Consider the following 12,175-nt stretch of genomic DNA (forward strand, 5'->3'; position numbering starts at 1 on the left):
CCTAAGTCCCAAAAAATATATTTTTTTTTTTTTTTCAAAAATCGGCAGTTCTCGCCGGAGTTCTGCAAAATTTCATAAGTCCCAAAAAATATTTTTTTTTTTTTAAAAATTGGCAGTTTTTTCCGGATTTTTTCAAAATTTCCTAATTCCCAAAAATTTTTTTTTTTTTTTTTTTTTTTTAAATCGGCAGTTCTCGCCGGAGTTCTGCAAAATTTCCTAAGTCCCAATTTTTTTTTTTTTTTTTTTTTACAAAAATTGGCAGTTTTCGCCGGAGTTCTGCAAAATTTCCTAAGTCCCAAATAATATTTTTTTTTTTTTTTCAAAAAATCGGCAGTTCTCGCCGGAGTTCTGCAAAATTTTCTAAGTCCCAAAAAATATTTATTTTTTTTTATTTTTTTTTTTCAAAAATCGGCAGTTCTCGCCGGAGTTCTGCAAAATTTCCTAAGTCCCAAAAATTTTTTTTTTCTTTTTTTTTTTTTAAATCGGCAGTTCTCGCCGGAGTTCTGCAAAATTTCCTAAGTCCCAAAAAATATTTTTTTTTTTTTTTCAAAAATCGGCAGTTCTCGCCGGAGTTCTGCAAAATTTCCTAAGTCCCAAAAATTTTTTTTTTTTTTTTTTTTAAATCGGCAGTTCTCGCCGGAGTTCTGCAAAATTTCCTAAGTCCCAAAAAATTTTTTTTTTTTTTTTTTTTTTTTTTAAATCGGCAGTTCTCGCCGGAGTTCTGCAAAATTTCCTAAGTCCCAAAAAATATTTTTTTTTCTGTTTTTTTCAAAAATCGGCAGTTCTCGCCGGAGTTCTGCAAAATTTCCTAAGTAACAAAATTTTTTTTTTTTTTTCTTTTTTTTAAATCGGCAGTTCTCGCCGGAGTTCTGCAAAATTTTTTAAATCACAAAAAATATTTTTTTTTTTTTCAAAAATCGGCAGTTCTCGCCGGAGTTCTGCAAAATTTCATAAGTCCCAAAAATTTTTTTTTTTTTTTTTTTTTAAATCGGCAGTTCTCGCCGGAGTTCTGCAAAATTTCCTAAGTCCCAAAAATTTTTTTTTTTTTTTTTTTTTTTTCAAAAATCGGCAGTTCTCGCCGGAGTTCTGCAAAATTTCCTAAGTCCCAAAAATATTTTTTATTTTATTTTTTTTTTCAAAAATTGGCAGTTCTCGCCGGAGTTCTGCAAAATTTCCTAAGTCCCAAAAAATATTTTTTTTTTTTCAAAAATCGGCAGTTCTCGCCGGAGTTCTGCAAAATTTCATAAGTCCCAAAAAGTTTTTTTTTTCCAAAATCGGCAGTTCTCGCCGAAGTTCTGCAAAATTTTATAAGTCCCAAAAAGTATTTTTTTTTTTTTTCAAAAATCGGCAGTTCTCGCCGGAGTTCTGCAAAATTTCATAAGTCCCAAAAAGTATTTTTTTTTTTTTCAAAAATCGGCAGTTCTCGCCGGAGTTCTGCAAAATTTCATAAGTCCCAAAAAGTATTTTTTTTTTTTTTTAAATCGGCAGTTCTCGCCGGAGTTCTGCAAAATTTCATAAGTCCCAAAAAGTATTTTTTTTTTTTTTTAAAAATCGGCAGTTCTCGCCGGAGTTCTGCAAAATTTCATAAGTCCCAAAAAGTTTTTTTTTTTTTCAAAATCGGCAGTTCTCGCCGGAGTTCTGCAAAATTTCATAAGTCCCAAAAAGTATTTTTTTTTTTATCAAAAATCGGCAGTTCTCGCCGAAGTTCTGCAAAATTTCATAAGTCCCAAAAAGTATTTTTTTTTTAAAAATTGGCAGTTCTCGCAAAAGTTCTGCAAAATTTCATAAGTCCCAAAAAGTTTTTTTTTTTTTTTTTTTAAAAAAACGGCAGTTCTCGCCGGAGTTCTGCAAAATTTCGTAAGTCCCAAAAAGTATTTTTTTTTTCTTTTTAATCGGCAGTTCTCGCCGGAGTTCTGCAAAATTTCATAAGTCCCCAAAAGTATTTTTTTTCTTTTTCAAAAATCGGCAGTTCTCGCCGGAATTCTGCAAAATTTCCTAAGTCCCAAAATTTTTTTTTTCTTTTTTTCAAAAATCGGCAGTTCTCGCCGGAGTTCTGCAAAATTTCATAAGTCCCAAAAAGTATTTTTTTTTTTCAAAAATCGGCAGTTCTCGCCGGAGTTCTGCAAAATTTCATAAGTCCCAAAAAGTATTTTTTTTTTTTTTTTTAATCGGCAGTTCTCGCCGGAGTTCTGCAAAATTTCATAAGTCCCAAAAAGTATTTTTTTTTTTTTTTTTAATCGGCAGTTTTCGCCGGGGTTCTGCAAAATTTCATAAGTTCCAAAAAGTATTTTTTTTTTCAAAAATCGGCAGTTCTCGCCGGAGTTTTGCAAAATTTCATAAGTCCCAAAAAGTATTTTTTTTTTCAAAAATCGGCAGTTCTCGCCGGAGTTCTGCAAAATTTCATAATCCCAAAAAATATTTTTTTTTTTTTTTTTTAATCGGCAGTTTTCGCCGGAGTTCTGCAAAATTTCATATGTCCCAAAAAGTATTTTTTTTTTCAAAAATCGGCAGTTCTCGCCGGAGTTCTGCAAAATTTCATATCTCCCAAAAAGTATTTTTTTTTTTTTTTTTTAAATCGGCAGTTCTCGCCGGAGTTCTGCAAAATTTCATAAGTCCCAAAAAGTATTTTTTTTTTTTTTAAATCGGCAGTTCTCGCCGGAGTTCTGCAAAATTTCATAAGTCCCAAAAAGTATTTTTTTTTTTCAAAAATCGGCAGTTCTCGCCGGAGTTGTGCAAAATTTCATAAGTTCCAAAAAGTATTTTTTTTTATTTTTTATTTTTTAAATCGGCAGTTTTCGCCGGAGTTCTGCAAAATTTTATAAATCCCAAAAAGTATTTTTTTTTTTTCAAAAATCGGCAGTTCTCGCCGGAGTTCTGCAAAATTTCATAAGTCCCAAAAAGTATTTTTTTTTTTTTTTTTAAATCGGCAGTTCTCGCCGGAGTTCTGCAAAATTTTATAAGTCCCAAAAAGTATTTTTTTTTTTTCAAAAATCGGCAGTTCTCGCCGGAGTTCTGCAAAATTTTATAAGTCCCAAAAAGTTTTTTTTTTTTTTTCAAAAATCGGCAGTTCTCGCCGGAGTTCTGCAAAATTTCGTAAGTCCCAAAAAGTATTTTTTTTTTTTTTTTAAATCGGCCGTTCTCGCCGAAGTTCTGCAAAATTTCATAAGTCCCAAAAAGTATTTTTTTTTTCAAAAATTGGCAGTTCTCGCCCCAGTTCTGCAAAATTTCAAAAGTCCTAAAAAGTATTTTTTTTTTTTTTTTCAAAAATCGGCAGTTCTCGCCGGAGTTCTGCAAAATTTCATAAGTCCCAAAAAGTATTTTTTTTTCAAAAATCGGCAGTTCTCGCCGGAGTTCTGCAAAATTTCATAATCCCAAAAAGTATTTTTTTTTGTTTTTTTTAAATCGGCAGTTCTCGCCGGAGTTCTGCCAAATTTCATAAGTCCCAAAAAGTATTTTTTTTTTTTTTTTTTAATCGGCAGTTTTCGCCGGGGTTCTGCAAAATTTCATAAGTTCCAAAAAGTATTTTTTTTTTTTTTTTTAAATCGGCAGTTCTCGCCGGAGTTCTGCAAAATTTCATAAGTCCCAAAAAGTATTTTTTTTTTCAAAAATCGGCAGTTTTCGCCGGAGTTCTGCAAAATTTCATAATCCCAAAAAGTAGTTTTTTTTTTCTTTTTTTTATAATCGGCAGTTTTCGCCGGAGTTCTGCAAAATTTCATAAGTCCCAAAAAGTATTTTTTTTTTTTCAAAAATCGGCAGTTCTCGCCGGAGTTCTGCAAAATTTCATATCTCCCAAAAATATTTTTTTTTTTTTTTAAATCGGCAGTTCTCGCTGGAGTTCTGCAAAATTTCATAAGTCCCAAAAAGTTTTTTTTTTTTTTCAAAAATCGGCAGTTCTCGCCGGAGTTTTGCAAAATTTTATAAGTCCCAAAAAGTATTTTTTTTTTCAAAAATCGGCAGTTCTCGCCGGAGTTGTGCAAAATTTCATAAGTTCCAAAAAGTATCTTTTTTTATTTTTTATTTTTTAAATCGGCAGTTTTCGCCGGAATTCTGCAAAATTTTATAAATCCCAAAGAGTATTTTTTTTTTTTTTCAAAAATCGGCAGTTCTCGCCGGAGTTCTGCAAAATTTCATAAGTCCCAAAAAGTAATTTTTTTTTTTTTTTTAAATCGGCAGTTCTCGCCGGAGTTCTGCAAAATTTCATAAGTCCCAAAAAGTATTTTTTTTTTCAAAAATCGGCAGTTTTCGCCGGGGTTCTGCAAAATTTCATAAGTCCCAAAAAATATTTATTTTTTCTTCTTTTTCAAAAATTGGCAGTTCTCGCCGGAGTTCTGCAAAATTTCATAAGTCCCAAAAAGTATTTTTTTTTTTTCAAAAATTGGCAGTTCTCGCCGGAGTTCTGCAAAATTTCCTAAATCCCAAAAAATATTTTTTTTTCTTTTTTTTTCAAAAATCGGCAGTTCTCGCCGGAGTTCTGCAAAATTTCCTAAGTCACAAAAAAAATATATTTTTTTTTTTCAAAATTCGGCATTTCTCGCCGGAGTTCTGCAAAATTTCCTAAGTCCCAAAATTTTTTTTTTTTTCTTTTTTTTAAATCGGCAGTTCTCGCCGGAGTTCTGCAAAATTTTTTAAATCACAAAAAATATTTTTTTTTTTTTTTCAAAAATCGGCAGTTCTCGCCGGAGTTCTGCAAAATTTTCTAAGTCTCAAAAAATATATATCTATATATTTTTTTTTTCAAAAATCGGCAGTTCTCGCCGGAGTTCTGCAAAATTTCCTAAGTTCCAAAAAATATAGATATATATATATATATATTTTTTTTTTTTTCAAAAATCGGCAGTTCTTGCCGGAGTTCTGCAAAATTTCCTATGTCCCAAAAAATATATTTTTCTTTTTTTTTCAAAAATCGGCAGTTTTCGCCGGAGTTCTGCAAAATTTCATAAGTCCCAAAAAATATTTTTTTTTTTTTTCAAAAATCGGCAGTTCTCGCCGGAGTTCTGCAAAATTTCATAAGTCCCAAAAAGTATTTTTTTTTTTTTTTTTTTTCAAAAATCGGCAGTTTTCGCCGGAGTTCTGCAAAATTTCATAAGTCCCAAAAAGTATTTTTTTTTTTTTTTTTTTTTTAAATCGGCAGTTCTCGCCGGAGTTCTGCAAAATTTCATAAGTCCCAAAAAGTATTTTTTTTTTTTCAAAAATCGGCAGTTCTCGCCGGAGTTCTGCAAAATTTTCTAAGTCCCAAAAAAAATTTTTTTTTTTTCAAAAATCGGCAGTTCTCGCCGGAGTTCTGCAAAATTTCATAAGTCCCAAAAAGTATTTTTTTTTTTTTCAAAAATCGGCAGTTCTCGCCGGAGTTCTGCAAAATTTCATAAGTCCCAAAAAGTATTTTTTTTTTTTAAAATTGGCAGTTTTCGCCGGAGTTCTGCAAAATTTCATAAGTCCCAAAAAATTTTTTTTTTTTTTTTTTTAAATCGGCAGTTCTCGCCGGAGTTCTGCAAAATTTCATAAGTCCCAAAAAGTATTTTTTTTTTTTTTTCAAAAATCGGCAGTTCTCGCCGGAGTTCTGCAAAATTTCATAAGTCCCAAAAAGTATTTTTTTTTTTCAATAATCGGCAATTCTCGCCGGAGTTCTTAAAAATTCCTAAGTTCCCAAAAAATTTTTTTTTTTTTTTTTCAAAAATCGGCAGTTCTCGCCGGAGTTCTGCAAAATTTCATAAGTCCCAAAAAGTATTTTTTTCTTCTTTTTTTTTTTAATAATTGGCAGTTTTCGCCGGAGTTCTGCAAAATTTCATAAGTCCCAAAAAGTATTTTTTTTTTTCAAAAATCGGCAGTTTTCGCCGGAGTTCTGCAAAATTTCATAAGTCCCAAAAAGTATTTTTTTTTTTTTTTTTCAAAAATCGGCAGTTCTCGCCGGAGTTCTGCAAAATTTCATAAGTCCCAAAAAGTTTTTTTTTTTTTTTTTAAAAATCGGCAGTTGTCGCCGGAGTTCTGCAAAATTTCATAAATCCCAAAAAATTTTTTTTTTTTTTTCAAAAATCGGCAGTTCTCGCCGGAGTTCTGCAAAATTTCATAAGTCCCAAAAAGTATTTTTTTTTTTTCAAAAATCGGCAGTTCTCGCCGGAGTTCTGCAAAATTTCATAATTCCAAAAAGTTTTTTTTCTTTTTCAAAATCGGCAGTTCTCGCCGGAGTTCTGCAAAATTTCGTAAGTCCCAAAAAGTATTTTTTTTTTTTATCAAAAATCGGCAGTTCTTGCCGAAATTCTGCAAAATTTCATAAGTCCCAAAAAGTATTTTTTTTTTTTCAAAAATCGGCAGTTCTCGCCGGAGTTCTGCAAAATTTCATAAGTCCCAAAAAGTATTTTTTTTTTTAAATTGGCAGTTCTCGCCGGAGTTCTGCAAAATTTTATAAGTCCCAAAAAGTATTTTTTTTTTTTTTTCAAAAATCGGCAGTTCTCGCCGGAGTTCTGCAAAATTTCATAAGTCCCAAAAAGTATTTTTTTTTTTTTCAAAAATCGGCAGTTCTCGCCGGAGTTCTGCAAAATTTCATAATTCCAAAAAGTTTTTTTTCTTTTTCAAAATCGGCAGTTCTCGCCGGAGTTCTGCAAAATTTCATAAGTCCCAAAAAGTATTTTTTTTTTTTTTTTAATCGGCAGTTGTCGCCGGAGTTCTGCAAAATTTCATAAGTCCCAAAAAGTATTTTTTTTTTTTTTAATTGGCATTTCTCGCCGGAGTTCTGCAAAATTTTATAAGTCCCAAAAAGTATTTTTTTTTCAAAAATCGGCAGTTTTCGCCGGAGTTCTGCAAAATTTCATAAGTCCCAAAAAGTATTTTTTTTTTTTTTTAAATCGGCAGTTCTCGCCGGAGTTCTGCAAAATTTCATAAGTCCCAAAAAGTATTTTTTTTTTTTTAAATCGGCAGTTCTCGCCGGAGTTCTGCAAAATTTCATAAGTCCCAAAAAGTATTTTTTTTTTTTTCAAAAATCGGCAGTTCTCGCCGGAGTTCTGCAAAATTTCATAAGTCCCAAAAAGTATTTTTTTTTTTTAAAATCGGCAGTTCTCGCCGGAGTTCTGCAAAATTTCATAAGTCCCAAAAAGTTTTCTTTTTTTTCCAAAATCGGCAGTTCTCGCCGGAGTTCTGCAAAATTTCATAATTCCCAAAAAGTATTTTTTTTTTTTTTAAAAATCGGCAGTTCTCGCCGGAGTTCTGCAAAATTTCATAAGTCCCAAAAAGTATTTTTTTTTTTTTTTCAAAAATCGGCAGTTCTTGCCGGAGTTCTGCAAAATTTCATAAGTCCCAAAAAGTATTTTTTTTTTTTTCAAAAATCGGCAGTTCTCGCCGGAGTTCTGCAAAATTTCATAAGTCCCAAAAAGTATTTTTTTTTTTTAAATCGGCAGTTCTCGCCGGAGTTCTGCAAAATTTCATAAGTCCCAAAAAGTATTTTTTTTTTTTCAAAAATCGGCAGTTCTCGCCGGAGTTCTGCAAAATTTCATAAGTCCCAAAAAGTATTTTTTTTTTTTTCAAAAATCGGCAGTTCTCGCCGGAGTTCTGCAAAATTTCATAAGTCCCAAAAAGTATTTTTTTTTTTTTTAAATCGGCAGTTCTCGCCGGAGTTCTGCAAAATTTCATAAGTCCCAAAAAGTATTTTTTTTTTTTTTTCAAAAATCGGCAGTTCTCGCCGGAGTTCTGCAAAATTTCATAAGTCCCAAAAAGTATTTTTTTTTTTTTTCAAAAATCGGCAGTTCTCGCCGGAGTTCTGCAAAATTTCATAAGTCCCAAAAAGTATTTTTTTTTTTTCAAAAATCGGCAGTTCTCGCCGGAGTTCTGCAAAATTTCATAAGTCCCAAAAAGTATTTTTTTTTTTTTCAAAAATCGGCAGTTCTCGCCGGAGTTCTGCAAAATTTCATAAGTCCCAAAAAGTATTTTTTTTTTTTTTCAAAAATCGGCAGTTCTCGCCGGAGTTCTGCAAAATTTCATAAGTCCCAAAAAGTATTTTTTTTTTTTTCAAAAATCGGCAGTTCTCGCCGGAGTTCTGCAAAATTTCATAAGTCCCAAAAAGTATTTTTTTTTTTTCAAAAATCGGCAGTTCTCGCCGGAGTTCTGCAAAATTTCATAAGTCCCAAAAAGTATTTTTTTTTTTTTCAAAAATCGGCAGTTCTCGCCGGAGTTCTGCAAAATTTCATAAGTCCCAAAAAGTATTTTTTTTTTTTAAAAATCGGCAGTTTTCGCCGGAGTTCTGCAAAATTTCATAAGTCCCAAAAAGTATTTTTTTTTTTTTTTCAAAAATCGGCAGTTCTCGCCGGAGTTCTGCAAAATTTCATAAGTCCCAAAAAGTATTTTTTTTTTTTTTCAAAAATCGGCAGTTTTCGCCGGAGTTCTGCAAAATTTCATAAGTCCCAAAAAGTATTTTTTTTTTTAAATCGGCAGTTTTCGCCGGAGTTCTGCAAAATTTCATAAGTCCCAAAAAGTATTTTTTTTTTTTTTAAATCGGCAGTTCTCGCCGGAGTTCTGCAAAATTTCATAAGTCCCAAAAAGTATTTTTTTTTTTTTTCAAAAATCGGCAGTTTTCGCCGGAGTTCTGCAAAATTTCATAAGTCCCAAAAAGTATTTTTTTTTTCAAAAATCGGCAGTTCTCGCCGGAGTTCTGCAAAATTTCATAAGTCCCAAAAAGTATTTTTTTTTTTTAAAAATCGGCAGTTCTCGCCGGAGTTCTGCAAAATTTCATAAGTCCCAAAAAGTATTTTTTTTTTTTCAAAAATCGGCAGTTCTCGCCGGAGTTCTGCAAAATTTCATAAGTCCCAAAAAGTTTTTTTTTTCCAAAATCGGCAGTTCTCGCCGGAGTTCTGCAAAATTTCATAAGTCCCAAAAAGTATTTTTTTTTTTTTCAAAAATCGGCAGTTCTCGCCGGAGTTCTGCAAAATTTCATAAGTCCCAAAAAGTATTTTTTTTTTTCAAAAATCGGCAGTTCTCGCCGGAGTTCTGCAAAATTTCATAAGTCCCAAAAAGTATTTTTTTTTTTTTTTCAAAAATCGGCAGTTCTCGCCGGAGTTCTGCAAAATTTCATAAGTCCCAAAAAGTATTTTTTTTTTTTCCAAAAATCGGCAGTTCTCGCCGGAGTTCTGCAAAATTTCATAAGTCCCAAAAAGTATTTTTTTTTTTTCAAAAATCGGCAGTTCTCGCCGGAGTTCTGCAAAATTTCATAAGTCCCAAAAAGTATTTTTTTTTTTTTTTAAAATCGGCAGTTCTCGCCGGAGTTCTGCAAAATTTCATAAGTCCCAAAAAGTATTTTTTTTTTTTTTTTAAAAATCGGCAGTTCTCGCCGGAGTTCTGCAAAATTTCATAAGTCCCAAAAAGTATTTTTTTTTTTTCAAAAATCGGCAGTTCTCGCCGGAGTTCTGCAAAATTTCATAAGTCCCAAAAAGTATTTTTTTTTTTTTTTTAAATCGGCAGTTCTCGCCGGAGTTCTGCAAAATTTCATAAGTCCCAAAAAGTATTTTTTTTTTTTCAAAAATCGGCAGTTCTCGCCGGAGTTCTGCAAAATTTCATAAGTCCCAAAAAGTATTTTTTTTTTTTTTTAAAAATCGGCAGTTCTCGCCGGAGTTCTGCAAAATTTCATAAGTCCCAAAAAGTATTTTTTTTTTTTTTCAAAAATCGGCAGTTCTCGCCGGAGTTCTGCAAAATTTCATAAGTCCCAAAAAATATTTTTTTTTTTTTTTTTTAAATCGGCAGTTCTCGCCGGAGTTCTGCAAAATTTCATAAGTCCCAAAAAGTATTTTTTTTTTTTTTAAAATCGGCAGTTCTCGCCGGAGTTCTGCAAAATTTCATAAGTCCCAAAAAGTATTTTTTTTTTTTTTTCAAAAATCGGCAGTTCTCGCCGGAGTTCTGCAAAATTTCATAAGTCCCAAAAAGTATTTTTTTTTTTTTTCAAAAATCGGCAGTTCTCGCCGGAGTTCTGCAAAATTTCATAAGTCCCAAAAAGTATTTTTTTTTTTTTTTTTAAATCGGCAGTTCTCGCCGGAGTTCTGCAAAATTTCATAAGTCCCAAAAAGTATTTTTTTTTTTTTTCAAAAATCGGCAGTTTTCATAAGTTCCAAAAAGTTTTTTTTTTTTTTTTTTTTAAAAATCGGCAGTTCTCGCCGGAGTTCTGCAAAATTTCATAAGTCCCAAAAAGTATTTTTTTTTTTTTTTTTAAATCGGCAGTTCTCGCCGGAGTTCTGCAAAATTTCATAAGTCCCAAAAAGTATTTTTTTTTTTTTTTCAAAAATCGGCAGTTCTCGCCGGAGTTCTGCAAAATTTCATAAGTCCCAAAAAGTATTTTTTTTTTTTTTTAAAAATCGGCTGTTTTCGCCGGAGTTCTGCAAAATTTTATAAGTCCCAAAAAGTATTTTTTTTTTTTTTTAAATCGGCAGTTCTCGCCGGAGTTCTGCAAAATTTCATAAGTCCCAAAAAGTTTTTTTTTTTTTTTAAAAATCGGCAGTTTTTGCCGGGGTTTTGCAAAATTTCATAATTCCAAAAAAATATTTTTTTTTTTTTTAAAAATCGGCAGTTCTCGCCTGAGTTCTTCAAAATTTCATAATTCTCAAATTTTTTTTTTTTTCAAAATCGGCAGTTCTCGCCGGAGTTCTGCAAAATTTCATAATTCCCAAAAAATATTTTTTTTTTTCAAAAATCGGCAGTTCTCGCCGGAGTTCTGCAAAATTTCATAAGTCCCAAAAAGTATTTTTTTTTTTTTTTTTTAAATCGGCAGTTCTCGCCGGAGTTCTGCAAAATTTCATAAGTCCCAAAAAGTATTTTTTTTTTTTCAAAAATCGGCAGTTCTCGCCGGAGTTCTGCAAAATTTCATAAGTCCCAAAAAGTATTTTTTTTTTTTTTTTCAAAAATCGGCAGTTCTCGCCGGAGTTCTGCAAAATTTCATAAGTCCCAAAAAGTATTTTTTTTTTTTTCAAAAATCGGCAGTTCTCGCCGGAGTTCTGCAAAATTTCATAAGTCCCAAAAAGTATTTTTTTTTTTTTCAAAAATCGGCAGTTCTCGCCGGAGTTCTGCAAAATTTCATAAGTCCCAAAAAGTATTTTTTTTTTTTTTTTTTAAATCGGCAGTTCTCGCCGGAGTTCTGCAAAATTTCATAAGTCCCAAAAAGTATTTTTTTTTTTTTTTTCAAAAATCGGCAGTTCTCGCCGGAGTTCTGCAAAATTTCATAAGTCCCAAAAAGTATTTTTTTTTTTTTTTAAATCGGCAGTTCTCGCCGGAGTTCTGCAAAATTTCATAAGTCCCAAAAAGTATTTTTTGTTTTTTTTTTTAAATCGGCAGTTCTCGCCGGAGTTCTGCAAAATTTCATAAGTCCCAAAAAGTATTTTTTTTTTTTCAAAAATCGGCAGTTTTCGCCGGAGTTCTGCAAAATTTCATAAGTCCCAAAAAGTATTTTTTTTTTTTTTAAAAATCGGCAGTTTTCGCCGGAGTTCTGCAAAATTTCATAAGTCCCAAAAAGTATTTTTTTTTTTTTTTTCAAAAATCGGCAGTTCTCGCCGGAGTTCTGCAAAATTTCATAAGTCCCAAAAAGTATTTTTTTTTTTCAAAAATCGGCAGTTCTCGCCGGAGTTCTGCAAAATTTCATAAGTCCCAAAAAGTATTTTTTTTTTTTTTTTTCAAAAATCGGCAGTTCTCGCCGGAGTTCTGCAAAATTTCATAAGTCCCAAAAAGTATTTTTTTTTTTCAAAAATCGGCAGTTCTCGCCGGAGTTCTGCAAAATTTCATAAGTCCCAAAAAGTATTTTTTTTTTTTCAAAAATCGGCAGTTCTCGCCGGAGTTCTGCAAAATTTCATAAGTCCCAAAAAGTATTTTTTTTTTTTTTCAAAAATCGGCAGTTCTCGCCGGAGTTCTGCAAAATTTCATAAGTCCCAAAAAGTATTTTTTTTTTTTTCAAAAATCGGCAGTTCTCGCCGGAGTTCTGCAAAATTTCATAAGTCCCAAAAAGTATTTTTTTTTTTTTTTTTTTTTCAAAAATCGGCAGTTTTCGCCGGAGTTCTGCAAAATTTCATAAGTCCCAAAAAGTATTTTTTTTTTTTTCAAAAATCGGCAGTTTTCGCCGGAGTTCTGCAAAATTTCATAAGTCCCAAAAAGTATTTTTTTTTTTTTCAAAAATCGGCAGGTTTTGCCCGGGGTTTGCAAAATTTTATAATTCCCAAAA

General features: G+C 31.7%; 1 long non-coding RNA gene across 1 annotated transcript; it reads left to right on the plus strand.

The window, feature by feature from the left end:
* Nucleotides 1–125: 125 nt before the first annotated feature.
* LOC143900002 (uncharacterized) lies at nt 126–5,596 on the plus strand. Its single transcript, XR_013257661.1, has 2 exons — nt 126–1,528; nt 1,600–5,596. It is a non-coding gene; the product is annotated as an uncharacterized LOC143900002 (long non-coding RNA).
* Nucleotides 5,597–12,175: the final 6,579 nt, after the last annotated feature.

Source organism: Temnothorax americanus, unplaced genomic scaffold (assembly GCF_048541705.1).
Source record: "Temnothorax americanus isolate GAGA-0224 unplaced genomic scaffold, ASM4854170v1 Scaffold291, whole genome shotgun sequence".
NCBI lineage: Eukaryota > Metazoa > Arthropoda > Insecta > Hymenoptera > Formicidae > Temnothorax > Temnothorax americanus.